Here is a 16,725-nt window from a genome sequence, read left to right on the forward strand (position 1 = left end):
GCCATGTACGAGTTGGACTCGCGCACGGAGGGCTCCGTGCCATTACGCAAAAAACGGCAAATAAATCACGTTTGTTGTATGGTAGCCCCATTTAATTAGGGTTCCGCACCCAAAAAAGGTAACATGGGACCCTATTACTAAGACTCTGCTGTCCGTCCGTCCGTCCGTCCGTCCGCCTGTCACCAGGCTGTATATCACGAACCGAGATAGCTAGACAGTTGAAATTTTCACAGATGATGTATTTCAGTTGCCGCTATATAACAACAAATACACTAAAACAGAACCTCCTCCCCCCTGGTGTGACGTCACATTTCTTCAACGAAATCGGCAAATATTTATTTAATATTTTATCAAAATATTTTTGACAAAAGAAATATTAGTAATTTTATAACCCAAAACTGATTAAGAAATAAAATTAAACGAATAAAAAAGATTATCGTTTCAAACAGAACCTCCTCCCCCCTGGTGTGACGTCACATTTCTTCAACGAAATCGGTAAATATTTATTTAATATTTTATCAAAATATTTTTGACAAAAGAAATATTAGTAATTTTATAACCCAAAACTGATTAAGAAATAAAATTAAACGAATAAAAAAGATTATCGTTTCAAAACTCGGTTTCAAAACCTTGTTATTTAAATGATAAACAAAGTTTATGACTCCCCCCTCCCCCTTGTCACAACATGTCACATTTTCTTGACCCCCTCCCTCCCCCTAAACGTGTGATGTAATTAATGGATGACCCCTAAGGTAGATATGTCAAATTTGACGTTTCCGCGATTCTGGACGTCCTCTTGAACGATTTCCACAAGTTATGACTTAGACTTCCAAGCAAGTCACATCTAGTCGATATCTAATGTAGATCCCAAAAATCTCTAGTTTGTCTCTCTTGCAATTATCTTGTTTCCCGAATACGTCTATAAGGCCATTTTACCACGCTATTAAATTATATTTGACATTTCCTGCCGTACTACTGTCGGCAGCAGTGTTGTAGCCTAAAATTACTGCCGTAAATGTCAAAATCAATGTCAATGCCCACATTTTTGACTCGACAGTGGGTGTAGCCTGGAACCAAACGGTAAAACCTACATAAAATACGAGTAGTAGAAATAAAATAAAATGGAACTAAAGTTCCATACGGAATTGTTTAAGCATTTTACGTCAATAATGTGACAGGTACGTAGGAAGTGGCGTCCTCAATACTTTTCTACAATTTCTTGTCGGACTATAAGTTGCAAAATTCCGGGTAAACGCCGACTGTCTTCATTGTGTTCATTCTGTAACATAGTTACTCTCTCCCCGCCTTGAACTTCTGTAACCAAGTGAAGAGCCGTCATAAGCACCGCCGTAACGCTTCAGATAGCGAGCGCCCATTCTTTGATAATGGACAACTTTAATTCCGGGTAAACGCCGACTGTCTTCATTGTGTTCATTCTGTAACATAGTTACTCTCTCCCCACCTTGAACTTCTGTAACCAAGTGAAGAGCCCTCATAAGCACCGCCGTAACGCTTCAGATAGCGAGCGCCCATTCTCTGATAATGGACAATTTTAATTCCGGGTAAACGCCGACTGTCTTCATTGTGTTCATTCTGTAACATAGTTACTCTCTCCCCGCCTTGAACTTCTGTTACCAAGTGAAGAGCCCTCATAAGCACCGCCGTAACGCTTCAGATAGCGAGCGCCCATTCTCTGATAATGGACAACTTTCATTTACTTGCGGTGAAGTAGCATTTCACAAATGTAGTGTCGGTTTCTAAGCGTCATGGCTAGGGTTTGCAATCCGGATCCGAAATGTATGAAATTATCCGGATCTGGATCCGGATCCGCGGATCTTCCCATACATTTCGGATCCGTCGTGCAAACCCTAGTCATGGCCCGATTCGAACTTTAGGATATGTCAAATATTACGGTTAGATACAATATGGATTAGTTCTCAGTGTCAAAAGTGACGTTTCTTCAAACTTTTGACACTAATATATCTAATCCATATCGTATCCACAGACAAAACATCCTCCAGACTGAGCGTAGTCGCGCTACCCCCGCTGCCACGTATACGGTAATTTTACTCCATGTTCGAGTCGAAAGTGTCTTTGTGTGACGTCCGTGAACTCGTTCGTCGTTTGAACGGACCAATCACGGCACGGGACTTGGCTGGGTGAGCCATCACCTCGTCCCGCGCACCCCCGCATTTTTGGCAGCATCGGTTGCATGAAATAATTCCTAGTCGATGATCGTATCTAAACGTAATAAGTATTTGACGCATCTTAAAGTTCGAATAGGGCAGAACAGTTTCTTTCGAGTAAGTAACAAGTTACTTCTGAGAGTATGACCTCGCCAAATTCGAAAGAAAACTTTATAAATAAATAATTATAGATAGGTAAATTAGATAATTTATTTTGGTTAACTAGACGACCAAAACTCACTAATTACAAAAATAAAATCATTCGAAAACTAACCAAATTATGGTACTAGTACGGTTCACTATGGATCTTAACTTGTGATAGTAATTAGTGAGTTTTGGTTGTCACCTGGCGATATTTTTTAACATCACAATTTTTCAAATTTATTGGGTACTTAAATACATATAACAGTACACAGCGGCCTCCTTTTTTAAATATCTTTTATTATTATATATATATTAATAATCATGTTTATTTAGCAGTGGCGTTTGTGTGCACGTTGATGGGCTCTTAATTCGTAGGGCTTCATAATTCATTGCGCTGTCAGTACCTATTTTTATTGCGCTGCGGATTCCTATAGTTCGTTTTTTTTTAGCATTAGAAAGAACTTGGAAGAAGGTAAGCGATCTTGACATGTCTTTTAATTGAAAAACCTTTTTAAAAATCAATGACTGTTACTTATGAAAGCAGAAGAATAAAAATGATCGTATTAGATTCATAATTGATACATATTTGCCGTAACTTATTTTTAAAATGTGTTTTTCAATTAAAAGACACATCAAGATTGTTTACAATGTTTACCTTATTTCTAATGCTAAAAAAGCGAACTATATAAGCCGGACGCAATAAAATATCTTTCCAGTAAAATAGATAATCCACCTTACATACACTTGCGTAACTCAATCTGGTTTCACCCGAATTTGTTCGGTCTAATCCAGGGGGCCCGAAAATGCGCTGTTCCGGAAAATATCAATAACGGATGGCATTCCGTAACACGAAAGGTATGCTTTGCTGGCCCGTGAACGATTTAATTATTTTTAAGCTTACAGCTATAATGTAAAGTTTACCTATTTTACGGGTGGATTATTTAATAATTTGTATATTTTACGTTTGAGCTAGTTTAATAATAAGCTAATTTAGAAAGTGACCAAATTCTGCTCAAACGTAGTGTTCGATATATATGCGAGCATCCTGTTAGACATACCTACCTACATAGTACATACTTAGCTGGAAATTTTAACATTTCTTACTTTGATTTCATTTTGTTCATTGTAGTAGCGAGTGAGAGCGACAAGCCAATCCAATGTAACGACATTGATATCAGAATGATTCATTTCACACACATAATCATTCCAAAAATGAAACGACATAATAAACCGTATGTACCTGTGCAGTCACCTGCAGTAATAATTATGTTAGTCTTCGAAGGTCCAAAAATATGTGACACTTCACACGCTCCCTTGGCTTTACAAAATAAGATCGTATATTTTTGCGGCCTTGGTTGAGTTACATATTATTGCAGTTGTACCCTCACTATGAGCTTTACGCGGAGACTGTGTCAACTCAAATGTAGTTTTCGCGCTTGCACCTGACACCTGACTTTAGATCCGAGGGAGGTGCACTGTGAGTTAGTTTTCACGGTGGCTAGCGAATATGTCGGTGTCAAACTCGTAAGCACACATACGAGATTTTACGAGACTAAAATTGTTTGTGAAAAGCCGAAACGGAGACTTCGCACGCGCTTGTCGCTCGCTCAGACAGAAAGGTAAGGGTAACATTCCATTTCCAACGACAGCTGCACTACTGTCAATTTTACTATGTAAATTGACAATGACAGCGACGCGTTCAGTACAAGTGACATTCCATTTCCAACTGCAGCTGCAATACTGTTCATTTTCTATGGGAAATGACAATGACAGCGACGCGTTTCCATAGTAAAATGAACAGTATTGCAGCTGCAGTAGGAAATGGAATGTCACTCTACCGGTAGTGCAGCTGCGGTTAGAAATGGAATATTACCATAACATTTTAATAATTCGAGCAGTGATATTTTCCTAAAGTGCACTTCAGCCACAAAGTACTTAACTGCTAGAACGGCACAATGACTTCATAACTGCCCTTCAGAGCCCTAGGTAACCTTTACCTCAAATGTCAAGCGGGGAAGGTTCATAACGTACCCTGATAAAATTATTGATGTTATATCGGACTTCTCAAGGTAAGGATGGAGTGTGAAAATGGGTAAGTGTTTAATTTGATTCATAATATGGGCTATTTTTAGGGTTCTGACTTCTGTACCTCAAAAGGAAAAAAACGGAACCCTTATAGGATCACTCGTGCGTCTGTCTGTCTGTCTGTCCGTCTGTCACAGCCTATTTTCTCGAAAACTATTGCACCAATTAAGTTGAAATTTGGTACACATAATGTAAATAGTTATTTGTTTTATAGGGGGCAAAGTTGTTGTTTAACCGCTCGTGCTAATATTGATACCCGAGCAAGCGAAAGATTCCAAAATTGAACCAGGAGCGTAGCGAGTGGTTCGAAAAATGGAAATTTGAGCGTTGCGAGGGTTTCAAAGCACGAGGGTTAAACCATTTGCCCCCGAGTGAAACACAACATTTTTCACCACACCAACTCGACGCAAATATTAAATGTAAAATATCAAACAAAATCAAACCAAATCAAATCCAAATTAATGTTATTAAATATTTATCATCCAAGATCATCATTTAAAAGTCAATTATACTTAAGCTGACCACTGACTAACAGTCCGCCGGACGATATCGACCGGTCAGTTGTTCGGAACTGTCAAATTTTTGTTCTAACTGACAGGCCGATATCGTTCGGCGCGGCGGCCTGTTAGTCAGTGGTCGGCTTTAAGAACTATGGGACATATTTTTGAGTAAGTTGTATGCATATTGTTACAGTTGCCTGTACCGTTCACTCATTCTGCCGCTGCCCCCGAAGTAGAGATTGACAGTCTATTATGTACAGTCAACTGTAAAAATATGGGTGTAGACAACTTGTTGTTATCCTACGGCACCCCAGAGGTGCAAAGGGCCTTCACAAGCTCGCGCCACTCCTTCCTATCTTCAGCGACCCTTCTGGCCTCACTCCAGCTCAACCCGACTGCTCGTAGTTCATTTGTGACGGACCCCTGCCAAGAGTGTACAGGGCGCCCGAGGCCACGGCTTTCTAGACAACTTACTCAAAAATAATTATGTCCCATACTTCTTAGTTCACTGCGACATAAGAGTTATTATATGGGACATATTTTTGAGATGATTTGTACACCCATATTTTTACAGTTGACTGAACCAATCTCTGCGCACACGTAGCCCCGAGTTTTGATTAAACCCCGTTAGATAGTTGCAAGTTCCAAAGGTTCCTCAAAAATATTCTTTTGATCGCGTCCTTTGAAAGATTCCGTTAAGATTAAAATGGTTCTAATCTAACTTTGCGAGTTGAGTACTCATTAAAAGTAAAGTTTAGTTGGGAAAGTATGCAGAATGTAAGTTTAACCCATTCAGCGCTAATCCGAAGGGTTCCACGGAACCCTTGGCACGCCATTACGTAAAAAACGGCAAAAATTACGTTTGCTGTATGGGAGCCATACTTAAATATTTATTCTTTCACGGTTCATGAGTTACAGCCTGATGTCAGACAGACGGACAGACAAAGACAGCGGAGTCTTAGTAATAGGGTCCCGTTTTTACCCTTTGGATGGAACCCTAAAAACAATTTTCACCAATAAATTAAACCATTTTCACCACGTTTCAAACATTATGTTCGTTTTTTTTAGCATTAGAAAGAACTTGCAAGAAGGTAAACGATCTTGACATGTCTTTTAATTGAAATACGCTTTTTAAAAATCAGTAACTATTACTTATGAAAGCAGAAGAATATAAATTATCGTATTAGATTCATAATTGTTACATATTTGCCGACTTATTTTTAACCGACTTCCAAATCCCAAAGGAGGAGGTTATCAATTCGGTTGTATGTTTTTTTTTTTATTTTTTTTTATTATTTTTTTTTTTTTTATGTTTGTTACTCCATATCTCCGTCATTACTGGACCGATTTTGAAAATTCTTTTTTTGATTGAATGTATATGCATACAGATTGGTCCCGTTTCTATCAAAACCCAGTTCTGATGATGGGTTCCATGAGGAATCGAGGGAACTCCTCAAATCTTAAAGGCATACATATAGTGATTTTTGGGTTTTTATCATCAAATCAAGCATATACATCCAAAAAAGTGACATTTGATGAAGTGGAACTGCTGATGATGACCAGAACGGAACTCCTCAACGACGCATAGTTCACGGTTGGCGATTTGTCCTCTTCGTTATGTTTGTTAAGCAAGTTCAGTTTATAAGCTACATTTTTGTCAAGCTCGAGTTCTGATGATGGGATCCATGAGGAATCGAGAGAACTCCTCAAATCTTAAAGGCATGCGTATAGAGATTTTTGTATTTACATCAGAAAATTAAGCATTTTCATTAAAAACTGTCGCATTTGATGAAGTGGAACTGCTGATGATGATCAGAACAGAACTCTTCAACGACGCATAGTTCACGTTTCGAGATTTTTCCTCTTCGTTATGTTTGTTAAGCAAGTTAAGTTTTTAATGCACATTTTTGTCAAGCTCGAGTTCTGATGATGGGATCCATAAGAAATCGAGGGAACTCCTCAAATATTGAAGGCATGCGTATAGAGATTTTTGTGTTTACATCAGGAAATTAAGCATTTTCATTAAAAACTGTCGCATTTGATGAAGTGGAACTGCTGATGATGATCAGAACAGAACTCTTCAACGACGCATAGTTCACGTTTGGCGATTTTTCCTCTTCGTTATGTTTGTTAAGCAAGTTAAGTTTTTAAGCCACATTTTTGTCAAGCTCGAGTTCTCATGATGGGAACCATAAGGAATCGAGGGAACTCCTCAAATATTAAAGGCATACGCATAGATTTTTTTGTATTTTCATCATAAAATCAAGCATTTACTTTAAAAACTGTCACATTTGATGAAATGGAACTGCTGATGATGACCAGAATAGAACTCTTCAACAACGCATAGTACACATTTGGTGATTACGAATTTCGATTTTGACTTGGACTGGGTCCCGGACTCGGACCCAGAACCGGACTCATACCCGGATCCGGTTCGGACCCGGACCCGGACCTGGACTCGGACCCGGGCTCGGACCCGGACTCGGACCCGGACTCAGACCCGGACTCGGACCCGGACTCGGACCCGGACCTTGACCCGGAAAACCACTATGATACCTTAACTAAATAAACCACTATGATTACCTACCATAAAATGTGTAAGTATATAAGTATGATGATGCCAATCTTACTAGCCCCTCCCGCTTAAACCCCCGTACACCGCAACGCATGCGCCGTTAAGTGGGTTAGGTTAGGTTTGAACTGCGATCCTCACAGAACCGAACTGCTATCAGAGAAGTGGGTTAGGTTAGGCTAGAACTACGACCCTTACAGAAGCGAAATGCTAGTAGAAAAGTGGGTGGTTTTACCTCCTTTTCTACATAGTAGGTATACCATCTACAATAATCTTTCACCGGCCCCCATAGAAGTCGGTTTTTTTTTTCTTAAAAATTATTTAAACGTGCTTTTCAATAAAAAGACACATCAAGATTGTTTACCTTATTTCTAATGCTAAAAAAAAAAAGTATAGAGACAATCTTTACAATCCAGTGTCTAGCATCTTTAACACCCCTTACAAAACTGTAATACTGACGTGTACATGTACATACATATACGCTGTATTAATAGCAGCTCTTATCCGGCTTATGACTGCGATCTGGCATGTTCTCAACGCTAAAAGAAAGCAGGCGAGCGCGGCTTCTAAAAAATAATTTCAAATTGAAATATAATAGTTAAATCATTTATTTACATAAAATACAAGCAAAATATATACAGTGGTACTACTAAACGAAATTAATAACTAGCTTAAATCTTAAATAGGCCCCTGAGGTATTGTACCAAGGATGCTGGCGGCATTTCCTCGCTGTATCGCAATTCTGATACGTTGTGCGAGGTAGCCGCCAGCTCTTCGGTCACCAGTTACGTTAACCAGGCGCTTTTGATTTTAAATTGGACCCTATTACGAAGACTCTGTGACGGCCCGATTCGGATTATGAAATAGACATCTATTACACATATTTTAGACATCACCAAGATACGATAACGATATGTTTAAGATCTAAGCTGTCAAATTTGACATTTGCGCGATTCTGGAGATACTCTTGAACGATTTCCACAGGATGTGACTCAGAGATCTAATTCACATATAATAGATATCTTACTCTATCTAACGTAAAAGTGATATTGGTTGCCCGAATTGCGCTGCAAAAGAGAACTAGTTGATATCTAATACAACATCGCTCATTTTAAAATGGCATGTCTAACGTATCTAGAATGGATCTAGTACGTGTTTTACGTACGTGTTGTCGTCTCTTGTGAATATCTTGAAGTTCGAATACAGCAGTGAGGCAAAAACTGGGTAAGAGCTGAGAATAATCTGCGATGGAATCTGGTGTGGAGCTCTTTATGCTCCGCGATAAGTGCCGTTATCTCGATGCATTACGATCTTACATCCACTTAAGCTTACCTAGCTTCTAGGTTTCAGCTTAAATGGTTCATTTTATCTTAAGTTGCCCTTGACATTTCTACTGAATCCTTTTCTTTTTTTAAGGTAAATTTTATAGTGCGCAATCCTAACACTGAAGCACACGGTTGATTACTATATCAATAGAAAATCGCCTATATACGCATGTTTCCTTGACTTGTCCAAAGCTTTTGATCTCGTGTCTTATGATCTACTTTGGAACAAGTTAAGGGAGACAGGCGTGGCACCTGAGGTTGTCAGTCTTTTTTCATGTTGGTATGGTAATCAAAAGAACAAAGTGAGGTGGGCAAATGTGTATTCTGACGAGTATTCACTCAGCTGTGGGGTAAGACAGGGAGGGTTAACATCGCCAAGGTTATTTAACCTATATGTTGATCAGCTGATTGGCGAGCTGAGTAGCATGCATATCGGGTGCCGCCTGGATAATATCAGCGTAAATAATATAAGTTATGCGGACGATATGGTGCTGCTCAGTCCGTCTTTCTATGGACTGCAAAAGCTGATAAATATATGTGAAAGGTATGCGGATACTCATGGCTTAAGGTATAACGTGAAAAAAAGCGAGTTCATGATTTTCAAAGGTAGAAACAGGTTGCCACAATACATTCCACCGCTTCTTTTAAACAGTGTACCGTTAAAACGAGTGACAGAATTTAAATATCTGGGCCATGTGCTATCCGAAGACCTTAAAGATGATAAGGATATAGAACGTGAGCGAAGGTCATTGTCCGTTCGCGGCAATATGCTGGCTCATAGATTCACTCGCTGTAGTGTGCCTGTAAAACTATCTCTTTTTAGAGCGTACTGCCAAAGTTTTTACACGAGTGGTCTATGGGTCAGCTTTACGAAGCGGGCGTACAATGCACTAAGAGTGCAATACAATAACGCATTCAGGGCCCTGTTGCGGCTCCCTCGCTATTGCAGCGCGTCGGGCATGTTTGCCGACGCGGCCGTCGACGATTTTTATGCGATAATACGCAAAAAGTCGGCGTCCGTCATACGACGTGTGCGAGGGAGCGGCAACAGCATCCTGCAGATGATCGCGGACAGGTTGGATTCGCCCGTCCTCGGCCGCTTCATGGATCTGCATGTTATGAGGAGGCCATGGGATGCATGAGGCGACAGAGGGGGGTGGTCGCGTGTATTTTTGTGTTGTTAGGTACTTGTTATTTTATAATTTAATTTTAGTTCTATTTTTATGTGCTCTTTCTCTCCTGTCTTTTTACAAATAAACTAACATAGTTGTTAAGTTAAGAGTTACTAACCATATTATGGAACTTGTTTTCTGAAATAAATGATTTTTATTTTTATTTTTATTTATTTTATTTTTTATAGTATAATATGAAACATTTTTTATCCAGGAAGTTGAAAGATACAACGGCGGCAACAAGGATACCGCGCAATTGACATCTGAACATCACCTTAACTCCGATAGTGATAAGTGATAACTGCAAAGCCTGGGTCAGTGGGGAGACACTCCTGACTTCGGTCGAACTCGGCTCCGTTCGACTCAGCATTGCTCCGAGCAATTATTAGGGTTGGCACCACTTGACTTCCTGACCACAGATATAATCACTTGAATTTTGACAACCCTAAATGGCCGAAAGAGATAGTACCATATATTAGAAAGGGATAGCATGATTCGACCCTGAATCGCTGTCAAAGTTCGGGTTTGTAGAAAGCGTCCTTTCTGTACGGTAGTACTATTATTTCTTCTGTGCCTGAGTGTACAAAATGTCAACATAAGCTTATCAAACTCCTAAGATAATGTGACGTTTATATTAACCTCCACACGTCTAAATCTAAAAAATATTGAAACTATTCGCGCATAAAAAACACCCATGTTATATAATATGTGCCCAGGTTAGCACGAGTGACGCTGGCGCTGGCGCGACAGGATCTCGCTCGCAAAATAGACTATAGGCCTTTTTTTAACCGTATTAATCAAAGAGGGATGGGCAAAGGTAGTATATAACGGGTGAGATACTGTCGCGCCACTCCTGTGCTAGCCCGGCAGGAGCCCTATTCAGATTTAACAGCTTACGTTTTGCACTGGTTTTGATATGACCTTGAAGTTAGCTGACGCTGATTGATACATGCGAAATGAAGTGAAAGTCGTGCGTGAGACTCGCCAATCACCAACACGATCGTCAAGGTCGCATCAAAACCACTTGAAGTTGGTAACAAATTGGTAAATATAAATCGGTATCTAGGATAAACACTGCCATGACCCCGCGTACATATCCGCCCCTGATAGTAGTTGAATAAAAAACAAGCTGCACCGTTTCACTTTTATCACGAATATTGCATTTCGCTGAGCCAGTCACTGTTTGATTTTAGTTGCGATCAAAAAGATCCCTCTGCGCCAAGCTACAGGATTGCGGAATGCCACGTCAAAATTAACTTATTGGTTATCCATCTGTATAAAAACTATTATTATCCTTAAAGGGGCCCACTGATTAACAGTCCGCCGGACGGTATCGGCCTGTCAGTTGTTCGGAACTGTCAAAATTTTGTTCTAAGTTTCTAACTGACAGGTCGATACCGTCCGGCGGCCTGTTAATCAGTGGACCTCTTAAGAGTTGCACTAACTTGCCACCAAAAAGTCGCTTCCATATAATCGAAGTTACGCGCTCATTTTAAAATGGCATGCTTAAAATAAATGAAACTTGGCATGACCATTTACGTGACATAGAACTAGATTTTGTTGCAAAAAAAGTTCGCATACAAAGAAGATATCAAAACTTCTACTAGCTTTAATTGCTTTGTATTTCACTCGCTAGTAATGAAAACTAGTGCCAGACCTATGTGTATTATATATACATATATTATGTTACTTTTCTAAAACGTTATTACTGTCCTTGTGAAATATAGACTCTTTATTCAAATCCTGAAACAATTCTCCATTTTGATATGCCGTAATATTGTCCTCCACTCCGGTTTACCTTCGCATAGGAATCACTTGTTATCCCTGACATAAGCCATTTTCTACCAAATATGGCGATGGATAGAATTTCGGTAAGATGGTAGGAATATCAAAACGTTTTCTTCAGTTGTCTTACATTGAAACCCAAACAGGTTACGTGTTTTTAGTGTTCTGTACAACACTTCGGTCTTGGGAATTGGTTGAATGCATTTGTTTTGTTTACAGTCTTTTGAAAACAATATGAAGTAGACTTTTAATGGTTGCCTAAATTTAATGGTTGCTATAAAAAAGAGGTGCCTACCACCTACCACGAGTAAAGAAACATCTTTTAGTAGTCAAAATAACGGCAGTTACCACGTTTTCAGTGGTACTATACTGCGAAACGTAATTCAAGACCAAAAAAAGTAAGGCAATGTTGCCACTGCAATAATTTGTTTGCAAAATTATAAATTCCTTTTGATAAATAATCACGCTAAGATAATTTATTCATTAGTAATTATACTCCTACTATTTAAAAAGTACTTTTATTTACTTATTTGTATAAGACACGATAGTAAAAAAGTGGCAACATTTCTTACTTTTTTTGGTCTTGAATTACGTTTTGCAGTTTAGGTATAGGTTTACAAAAGTAATCCCAACAGAATAAATAAGCGCAGGACAGGAGAAAGTTTATTTGCGAAGCCCGCTAAACACACATTTAACTGGCGTAAGAAGTTAAGAACTAAAACAACAGACGTAAACTTCGTGAAATGAGACCGCAGACTGGAAATGTTTTTATGCAAATGTGGTCACATTCTATGAAAAACAATTCGATTTAGATTTGCCCAACTTCATTAGTTTGATTCTTAAGAACTCAAAATGCCTTTTTTGGCATAACTACAGTCGGCAATGTCGGCATCAAGACATTGCCGATTCCGAAGAAAAGCGGAAGAGCAGTGCTACTAAAATATTAATAATAAACACCGGCCAAGTGCGAGTCGGACTAGCAAGGGTTCCGTACCATTACGCAAAAAATGGCAAAAAGAATCGCCTTTGTTGTATAGGAGCCCCACTTAAATAATTAGTATATTCTGTTTGTAGTATTTGTTGTTATAGCGGCAACAGAAATCAATCTGTGAAAATTTAAATTTTCTTTAATTAATTAAAAACCTTGGAACTCAATTCATTCATTGATTCATAGATACTTCAAACTTTTTCTTATAAGATGAAACGTGTGGTTGCTAGGATATCAAAATTTAAAAAATAATTATTATCCCCTATTCTTCAGTCCACCCCTAATTCACTTCAAGTAAATCTCCGTTGTATCACCAAAACACGCCACTCAGCCATGTCATAAAACTCTCAAATCGCACCCAAGCAGCAGTAACGTTTACTACATCAGTTAGTTGTAAAATGCTTCTGGTATTCACAGAATACTATCTTAGTTGGCCAGTTTAGTCTGATCTGTGATTACGTATTGCTGTTACAAAGTTGAAGCTCATATTATTCTGGATATTCTTGTTAAACGTAAATGTTTTGTGAAGACGGACCCCATAAAAACGTGCTTGGATTTTTCACACTCGCGCTTTATGTTGGGCGTGCAAAACGAGTATATTCTCAATACTTGCATGAGTGAGAGTGAGTCGAGTTTTTAGGAAGACTATTGAAACGCAGAAGTCGAAGTTTTTTGCACTTGTTGTAAGCTGAGAGTTCTTAGCATATAAACAACGTTTTAGGTTGAAATGGGGAAAGTGTGTGGGTATAGATCTTAAACATTTTCTAATTGACAGATTTTCTAAAAAATAACAATAAGTATTGTCAGCATCCTCGCGTTATTCCGGCTTTTCGCCACGTTTAGCCTGGGGTTCGCTGGTGGTTTGGGGAGCCAAGCCATGCACCAAACCAAAGCCCCCAGTTTGGTTTGGTGCATGGCTTGGTCTATAAAGTTATAAACGAACATATACAGTATGTGTCTGACCATCGGTCTTTAATTCCAGGGCTGATTTTACTCGCTAAACTGAGCTACTTTTACTATGGGACCAACCATAAAATTGGGGAAAAATTTATGGCTTTTCCATAGAAAACGTTGACATCTGATCAGCCAAAATGTATGAAAAAGTAAAATGTTTTTTGGGATTTCGGGGTTGGTGCCATAATAAAAGTAGCTCAGTTTAGCGAGTAGAATTTAAAGCTCCATGGTCTTGGTCAGTAACACTCTCTATACCATAGCAATTAATTTAAAATTCAAATCGATCTTTTTATTGATATACCTAACTGGTCCATTCTAAAAACATTTAGTATTGCTTATATATACCGGTTCATCTAAACTCATGAAGTGAAGCGATGTGAATGTCATCTCTGGAGCCCGTATAAATATTACGTTCGTTTTTCTTGATTGTTTAAACGTGTTTCTGAAAGAGTAACGGCCTGGCTTTTTCTTCGCGGAGAATTTTTGTTGTTCTATAAATTCTTTGTTGGAATGAGAATAGCTTTTTGTGATATTTATAAACGAACAAGGTAAAAAAACGTAGACGTTTTTAGTGCAGAATAAAAAACAACTCGGAACCTGTTGGATTTTAATGCAGGAAGTTAATTCTAATTTAAAAATTTATAAAAAAAAACTTGTTTTGATACGACCTTGACGATTGTCTTAGTGATTCAGTCGACATTTGCTTTATCCTCGTAAGACCCAAACCAATTTTTGCGCTTTTTAATTTGGAACTTTCTTTTATTTCTATAAGAGTTCATAACTCAAATTTAATTTGTACAAGTACAAGTACGCGGGGACTTACGAGGCTAAATATATGTATATGTTAGAAACATACCTATATACTACTTGGGTTGTTCGTAAGCAGAGATAAACGACTGACGTTGTAACATCGTTACCAAAGATTGAGCAAAACTCATCACCTCCGCGTCTCGTACAAGTAATTATTAGGAACACCTACGCAACGACCTTAGTAATATGTACAAGCTTCGAACAGTCGTCCAGAATTCGGTCACTTTATGGCTTCTACAAACGTCACCTTAAATCGCATAGTGATTTAAGGATGACTCACGGTAGACCAGCCGGCCTAGCCAAGGTTACAATCGCTATCGCTTCGACAACGAAAAGCATTATGTCTCTCTATCACTCTTCCATATTAGTGTGACAGTGACAGTTGCGTTTCGATCGCTACGGAGCGTAAGCGATTGGCATCTCAGGCCGGGACCTAACCGGAGCTTCAGGCGCTTCATTTTCTATGGAAAGCACCAAGAGTTCACTGATCACCGATCAGCCATGAAATGACGTCGGACGCTTCGGCCCGGGCCCAGCCCGGTCTAGCGTGGGTCATCTTTTATGATATAATGTGGATTTTTTTTGTATTTTTAGGGTTCCGTACCCAAAGGGTAAAACGGGACCCTATTACTAAGACTTCGCTGTCCGTCCGTCCGTCCGTCCGTCCGTCTGTCACCAGGCTGTATCTCACGAACCGTGATAGCTAGACAGTTGAAATTTTCACAGATGATGTATTTCTGTTGCCGCTATAACAACAAATACTAAAAACAGAATAAAATAAAGATTTAAATGGGGCTCCCATACAACAAACGTGATTTTTGACCAAAGTTAAGCAACGTCGGGAGGGGTCAGTACTTGGATGGGTGACCGTTTTCTTTTTGCTTTTTTTTGTTTTTTTTTTTTGCATTATGGTACGGAACCCTTCGTGCGCGAGTCCGACTCGCACTTGCCCGGTTTTTTTCGCATTATATCATATAATGCGAAAAAATACAAAAAAAATCCACACATTAGCGACTTCAAAGTACCTTTTAATAATTAAGCCCCTGCCTGTTCCCTACTTTGCCCGAACGCTATATTATGCCAGCTGCGTTGCCATGCTGACTATTAGCTAAACATATTTGTTGGACCAATAGCCAGCCCGGTGGTCGCAGCCGTCTCTCTCAACCGGCGCCGAATCTCCCTAACCAGCTTGGCCTCAGTGCACCATGCCCCCCGCCGCCTAGCTGTTTCGAGCAGCTTAAATATAGTTCACTATTACTAGTAGTACAACCAGGGGTGCGAAGCTCCTGACTTCGGCCAAACTCGGCTCCGCTCGGCTCAGCATTGCTCCGAGCAATTATTAGGGTTGGCACCACTTGACTTCCTTTTGCGTGCACGACCACAGATAAGATAATCACTTGAATTTTGACAACCCTAATTGGCCGAAAGGGATAGTGCCATGTATTAGAAAGGGATAGCATGATTCGACCCTGAACCGCTGTCAAACTTCGGTTTTGTAGGAAGCTTCCTTTCTGTACGGTAGTACTATTATTTATTCTGTGGTACAACTATTTATTTATTTATTTATTTATTTATTTTATTTTATTGATCAAATAAGTAACACAGCATTACAGTATAAAACCAAGGCACTGTGAAACTACAAAGTAAAAGAAAAGACAAAGAAAAACAATACACATAAAAAATTAAATTAACTAAACATTAGATTTGGGCGACGACGTAACGGCGTGGCTCCGTAGCGACTATAATTGAGTGAGTGTCCATACACTTCACCCATCAATGCTTGCATGCGAACAAGCTATTGATTATTCATCAACACCCATTTAGCCCCCGAGACGCTTTATATGCAATTAGGTCGACAAGATTATAAGGCTCAGCATGTAATCCGAGTTTTTATCCCGTGTTAAGGCTTTGTGATAGCGAAGACTGTTGAAGAGATTAATGATAGTGGAATGAGTTTTCGAAACGTCTTAATCCACACAAGTTCTCTCAATTCTTCATAGAATCCATCATCACATAACGACATTCACAAAAATTTTGCTTCAAAAGTTGCTGAACACACTTCAAGAAAAAGACAAATTGACTTAGAATACGTGTCGATGTGTCTACGAGTAGAAGATCTATTCAACGGACGAAATTCATAAAATATATTACTTTTAAATGAAAAATGTCTGGGAGATCGAATTTGGCTTTGGCTTTGGAATTTA

General features: G+C 39.1%; 1 protein-coding gene and 1 long non-coding RNA gene across 2 annotated transcripts in view; both read right to left on the reverse strand.

Moving 5' to 3' along the window:
- The window catches only part of LOC134664632 (aminopeptidase N), a 199,720-nt gene extending 191,480 nt beyond the window's left edge, over positions 1–8,240 (reverse strand). The window contains exon 1 of the mRNA XM_063521366.1: positions 8,237–8,240. The gene's annotated coding sequence lies outside the window, so the exon portion shown is untranslated. The remainder of the gene's footprint in view (positions 1–8,236) is intronic.
- A 2,649-nt stretch (positions 8,241–10,889) lies between these two features.
- Positions 10,890–16,725, reverse strand: part of LOC134664661 (uncharacterized) — a 105,411-nt gene continuing 99,575 nt past the window's right edge. Inside the window, exon 4 of the long non-coding RNA XR_010098274.1 lies at positions 10,890–10,905. This is a non-coding gene — a long non-coding RNA (uncharacterized LOC134664661). The remainder of the gene's footprint in view (positions 10,906–16,725) is intronic.

The sequence above is a fragment of the Cydia fagiglandana genome, chromosome 5 (genome assembly GCF_963556715.1).
Source record: "Cydia fagiglandana chromosome 5, ilCydFagi1.1, whole genome shotgun sequence".
Taxonomy (NCBI): Eukaryota; Metazoa; Arthropoda; class Insecta; order Lepidoptera; family Tortricidae; genus Cydia; species Cydia fagiglandana.